The 6454-nt window shown below is 42.5% G+C and overlaps 1 pseudogene; it reads right to left on the reverse strand.

The window, feature by feature from the left end:
* Nucleotides 1–4460: 4460 nt before the first annotated feature.
* LOC137248594 (brefeldin A-inhibited guanine nucleotide-exchange protein 1-like) lies at nt 4461–5087 on the reverse strand (annotated as a pseudogene).
* Nucleotides 5088–6454: the final 1367 nt, after the last annotated feature.

Here is a 6454-nt window from a genome sequence, read left to right on the forward strand (position 1 = left end):
TGCAGGTCCTGCAGGGCGCGGATGGTCGTATCTAAGCCGCGAGTGCTGTTGCGCCGTTTGTAGGCCTCTTGGGGTTCGCGCGATCGTCGCCTGGCCGTTCCTTCCAGTTTGGGGGTTGCCGCTGGTGTGTTTGTAGGGCGCGCCTTTTGGGCCCTACAGGCGCAGGTGGGCTTCCTCTCGTTCTGCCTCTTCGTGGGTCTCGGCTTCCTCGACGGTTGAGTGTTTGGCTTCCTCTGTGCTAGGGCTTTGTGCTGCCCACGTCGACCTTTCGGTCCCTCGTGTAAGAGGGTGTGGTGGGCCAGGCCGCAAATTTTGCACGACCCTCGGGAATCGCATTCCCCCGTTGTATGCGTGAGGGCTAAGCAATTGAAACAATAGCCCTGGGCCCTGGCCACTTTTGCACGCTGCGGTGGCCGCATCGCCGTAAGGGCCGGGCAGGTCCGCAGCGCGTGGTAGCGGTCGCAGAGCCGACACTGGAGGCAATTATCTGTCTCTGCCGTGGGAGCCAGTGGGCATGCTGATCGAGATGCCCTGATGGTGTCGTCCTGAAAGTACAAGAGCAGAGAGAGAACCAAAAGTAGTTGGATACAGTGGATGATAAACGGAAAGTTAATGTTGAAAATTAGTTATACGAGGAAAACGTATATAGATTATAGCGCTGTGCGCGAAGAGTGCTCCATGGGAAGAAAGCATAGTTTAACTAAGGGGCGTATAACAAGCCCATTTTGGGTGCGAACCTGTACGGCCCGAATATGGTTGTCAGGGCCGAGCAAACGTTCTCAATTCGTCCCAGACGCCATTCGGTGGGTGGGAGCGAATCTTCTTTGATTAGGACGAGGTCGCCTGGTTGAGGATTTGGCTGTGGCGTTTGCCATTTATAGCGCTTCTGAAGGTCCTTCAGATAATCCTCTTTCCAACGTCGACTGAATTGGTGATGAAGCGATTTGAGTTTTTCCCATCGATTTATCCAGGAGAGGTCTTCCGCATTTCGCTCAGGAATGGCTAATAGCGGTGTACCTCGGGTAAAGTGACCCGGAGTAAGCGCTGTGAAGTCAGCTGGGTCCTGGGATAGTAAGTTTAGAGGCTTCGAATTTAGAACTGCTTCAATACGCACCAACAGCGTCGTGAATTTTTCGAATGTAAACTTGAAGTGGATTTTAAAACTTTTTACTGCGCATTCCCACAAGCCGCCCATATGAAGGGCACTGGGTGGAATATACTGCCAGTTTATTCCCTGGGGGCATATTTCTGCACAATGTCCGCAGAGCATTCGTTAAGAAATTTAACGAAGTCGCGTTCGAGTGTGCGCTGAGCGCCAATGAACGTTTTACCATTGTCGCTCATCATTTTTGAGGGATAACCTCGTCTGCCAACAAATCGGGCGAATGCTGCACAAAGGCTTCGGTAGTAAAGTCCGAGCATAGCTCGGGGTGTACCGCCTTTGTAGAAAGCAGACGAATACAGCCACGCACCCTTTTATGATAGTGGTCGACCTCAGAACCGATACTTTTATTTGGAATGGACCTGTAGTCTACTCCTGTTGTGGAAAAGGGGAGTGAGAAATTGCAGCGCTCATGTGGTAGCGCTGCCATTATTTGCGTGCGCGTTTTCTGTTTGAAAATAGTGCATTTTAATAAGTGGCTTTAGTTTTGGCACGTAGTGCTCTTGCCTCACCATTTGGAGCATCAACCGTATTTCAGCATAAAGAAGCAGGCGGTTAAAAACTCCAGATACAACTTGGATAACCTTGAATCCGGAGGAAGGATTACTGGATGCTTCTCGTTGTATTGCATTGTAGAATGTTCCGATCTTCCACCGATACGTAGGAGTCCGTATCCATCAAGAAATGGGTTTAGAGCCAGAAGGGAACTCTTTTTGCTTATTGGCATTTTGTTTTGTAAGGCGCTCTTTTCCGCCCCGAAATGGCGAGATTGTGCCATTGCCACAAGCTGCGTGTTCACATGTTGCAACTCTTTGTACGTCAGATGGGGATTACGAGTTGTTGCCACCGGTATAGATTGGTCGCAGGCATTGTTCGCAAAGCGGAACACGTATGCAATCACACGGAGAGCTCGAGAGTATGAGGAGAAACGTTGAAGAATATCGTCCTCTTCTTCAAGTGCGTGATATGCTTCGCTCTTGCGTTTCTCGGGTGGAGAGCGCTACCTGCTTTCGGCTTTGGCCATGCCGAAATGTGGCAAAAAACCATTGTGGTCCGTGCCACCAAAGGGAGGAGCCTATCAAATACTGCGGCTTGCAACCACGTGTACCAAAATCAGCAGGGTTGTCTTGGCTATATACATGGCGCCAGGTGCCGCTGGGTAGATATTCTCGAATTTGAGAGGTACGGTTGGCCACATAAGTATACAATTTTGCAATTGTTTTGAACAAAGGTAACGTTTTACAGGACGGTTCACCACCTAATTTTTAACAAAAATTATCAAATTTGGTTTCAAAAGACTCGTTTCGACCTCCGATTTTAGAATCGAAAAGAAAACTTAAAATTTAATTTCTGTTAAAATTTTTATATGGTTGTTGTATTTTGCCAGATTTTTTGTACACACTAATGTTCTGGCAAAAAAACTATGGATCGGGCCTCATATTTGACCCGCACGGAGCCATTTTGTGGGTTTTTGTAAATATTTTTTTCGACAGAAGTAAAATTTTTAATTTCCGCTTTCGAATCCTAAAACCGGAGATCGAAACACGTCTTTTGATACGACGACAAGTTAGATGGTGCACGGTCTCATAAAACGTTACCGAAAAAAATCAAAAAATTGAAAGCCGGTAGTTAAAGCTTTTTTAATCAAACAATAATCAACAATTTTGTACACATTTACAGAAAAAAATAACGTTTAAACGAAGGATTACATTGAATAACTTTTTGACTTTATGGAGCGACATTCCGAAGTTGAACGAGGCTGGCCGCAGTTCGGATGCAGCCAAAATAGGTGACATTATGCGAACGTCAGTTCCATCGATAACACCCACTACTCCTGGGAATCCTGTTTTAGAATAAAAAAAACACAATATTTGCTGTTTAGGTTTTAACCAAATTCACACAAATATGCTCCTTAATAACATGTAAAACCAGTCCAACACCAAAATCATTTCCACAGCATTTTTGATAGCAGCCCTCAGCAAGGAATCTGAATGTGGTGCATAATTTTAAAATAGGGGTAAAGCTTTCCCTCGAACGCGTTTGCGGAAATGGTCCTTAATTGTGTTAGTAATAAGCACTATCAAATCTGCAAAATAACTTCATTTCAAGCTCATCATTTGTCAACATTTCTTAATTGGGGCTAGGTAGTTCGAAGGGATTGGAGTGATCACGCGAATGTTTTTCGTATTCGTGACATATCAATCGCCAACATTTTCGCCATTATAAAATAAATTTCATAAAATATCCGTTTTGCTTTTAATAACAATATCACTTTTGGAAATGCTTAAATTTCCGCCACAAATTGATCAGCTGTTCATTTATCTGTCAAATCATCGCTTTCTTAGGTTGGCAACATCAATTCAACTTCAACTGAAATAAGTTGTAATTCGTAATACCAAATAGGAGTTGAGTTGTTTTAATTACAACCCAACTAATTTGAGTTGTAAACGGTAATAAGGGCATTAATTGTGTTACGGAAAATAATTTCGAAGCATTTGCGTTTATGCTTTTCTGATGATATTTGCAGCTACAGCTGCTGGTTGTGCCAGTGTTTCGGCATCTTCTTTACGGGACGGGTGAATCTGTACCTCTAATGAAAAGGCCAATTGAAACACTGGATGATTTAGATGTTGAACTAGATAGAGAAGGATGCAATGCGTGCTTGTATATGTATTTTCTTCGAAATGGATTTAATACGTCACCAGTAAAACTATCACGCCCTATTCTCCTCTGTGTTAATCGCGTTACGGAAAATGATTTCGAAGCAGTTGCGTTTATGCTTTTCTGATGATATTTGCAGCTACAGCTGCCGGTTGTGCCAGTGTTTCGGCATCTTCTTTACGGGACGTAGCCGGAAAGAATACAATATTGTTCATTGTCTGTATTAGTTCCAATTGTACAACACATTTAATATGTAAACTTTCAAATTGTGAATTATGCAACATAATATGATGATGATGCGAAATGGAATGATAACCAGGAGACTTGCTCATTGTATCATCATCCATGTTACTTGTCACTGTCGTCATACTATAAACGGAATGTTGTGATTGGCTACTATTCATTGTGGTCATATTGCTCTTGTTTTCCATTGTATTGTGTGTTACATATGTTCCATTCTTCTGCTAATGTTAATCAATATGTTGCATTTGCATTTGAAGTGAACTTGGACACTATGTTAATAGCTCTGTTGGTAATGTAGCATTAAATATATCCAATATATCTTGACATGTCTTATCCCATGTACTTTCGTTAAATTTAAAAAACCATCTGATGTAACTAAATTCTCTAAAAAATTTTAACCAGAACGTGCCAATTGTTCCTTGCTTTGTGGTACACCTCAACTCAGCTGCGCAAGAAGTCTTCGGAGCAAATAGCCCAGTAAATAAAAATATTGCGTGAATACATCGATAATTGCATATAGCAGGTAGTTGTCATCCTTTCGGATTTTTCGGTAACAAGTTCGGGTAATTTCATATTATCGAATATACGAAATATAATATTAAATAAATCCTTCCACCAATTAGGCTTACAATTATCACCGTGTGTTTTTACAATTTCGAAAAGCCCAGTTAACCCACGTGTGCGCACATCCAATTTATCGCGATTAACCACACACGATAGTGATAATAGCATTGGAAGCCAGCCGCGCACCCACACAGGATCTTCCTCTGCTACAGAAATGTCATTTTCCATGCCAACATGTTCAGTAAATCGTTGATGGGGCATCATGCACATAAAGCGCACAGGTACGTACCAGACATATTGCTTCCATGCTAGTATCAACAAAACGTGCATTGTATGCACACTCAGATGAAAATTTCACAGCATCTTGGACATGCGCTTGTGAATTGATCATTCGTGCAATACAACGCACAACCATGTCAACAATGTCACGTATAGCTGGTGATTTATTCTCTTTCATAATATGCTCGAATGGCCGGAGGAAATCTTTTTGAAAACGGAAATTCGCCCTTTTCCATAAACTTCATAGATAGCTGACAAGTGAGTGTGCAGCGAAGAATGCAATCTCTTCATTTGTGTTACAACCAGCAGCGTTCAAGTATTCAGCAGATGCGAATTCGGCATAATACCGCGAAGCTGTTGTGGCCGTAGCCATGAGGTAGTAAATCATGATATTATCTAATATACATCTAATTTGTACACTTTGTCTAAGGTGACGAACTTCCAATTTAGATCTGCACCAGCCACCAGTTGAAACTTTTCTGGTGAATGTGCAGCCATACCGATGGGGTTGTCTTGCAATGCACTGCCAACTGGATCTGGCTTTGTGGCTTGTAAATGAACAACAAACAACATTGGAAACATACGACACATACGACACTGAAAATTTGGGAAGAGCTTGGTGTATACGTTGCTGTTGTACGAGAGCGTATCGCTAGCTTGCATCCAGAAATATGAGGCGTTGGTTGCCTTAGCAATTTAGAGGGCAACGATGCAGCTAATGCATTGGCTAAGACAAGTAAGTGATTTCCTATTTCCACACAATGCTAGATGATAAATTGAATATTTGTTTTCATGTAGGTTGTTGAAGCAGTGCAGCTGCTTAATGAACGGAGTCTCACCAGCTTCTGAGATGGAGGAGCGTACCAAACGAGCTTCAGTGTTGCACGCGTTCAAACCTGATGAGAGTTTAACCGTTGGTGTGAAGTAATAAATATGCGTTCTATTGCTTGTAAGTCTAATTTAAATGTCTCACTTATGTTTTTAATATATTGTGACGAATATAAGTAACACTATCTGATACTCACATCACTAATCTGATACTAAGTAAATAAAGCCACAACACCAATAAAGCAAGCTGCCACACTTGTATATACGTAAACAAATTTATCATCATGTACACACATACATACAAGCAGCAGGCATACTCTCACAAACGCATGTCATCATCACTACTTCGCTCACAAATACATACGCATATGGTTACACACTACAAGTACACCCGCGTATGGCTAGTGATCAGGTAGAGGATTCTAGAAGAAGAAACGTCTAGAAATTTGGGAAGAGAGTATTAAAGCAGCAGAAGCTGAGTAGTCCGTAGTCAGTTTGATTTAATCACCTCTCGTAACTTTTGTGCCGGGTGTTCCTCTGTGCGAGTCACAGCACCAATTTGCGGTTGGTCCTCTTCTAACACCTTCGTGGTGACGTCGGGACCTCCACCTGTCTTTTTTCCCTTAGGCTTTTGAGGTCGTTTTCGACTTCGCCCATCTCTAGCGTGTTAGGATTTTAATCCTCGGGACATCTTTTCCTGAGTCGCATGTAAATTTT

This window comes from Eurosta solidaginis, chromosome 4, assembly GCF_040869045.1.
Source record: "Eurosta solidaginis isolate ZX-2024a chromosome 4, ASM4086904v1, whole genome shotgun sequence".
NCBI lineage: Eukaryota > Metazoa > Arthropoda > Insecta > Diptera > Tephritidae > Eurosta > Eurosta solidaginis.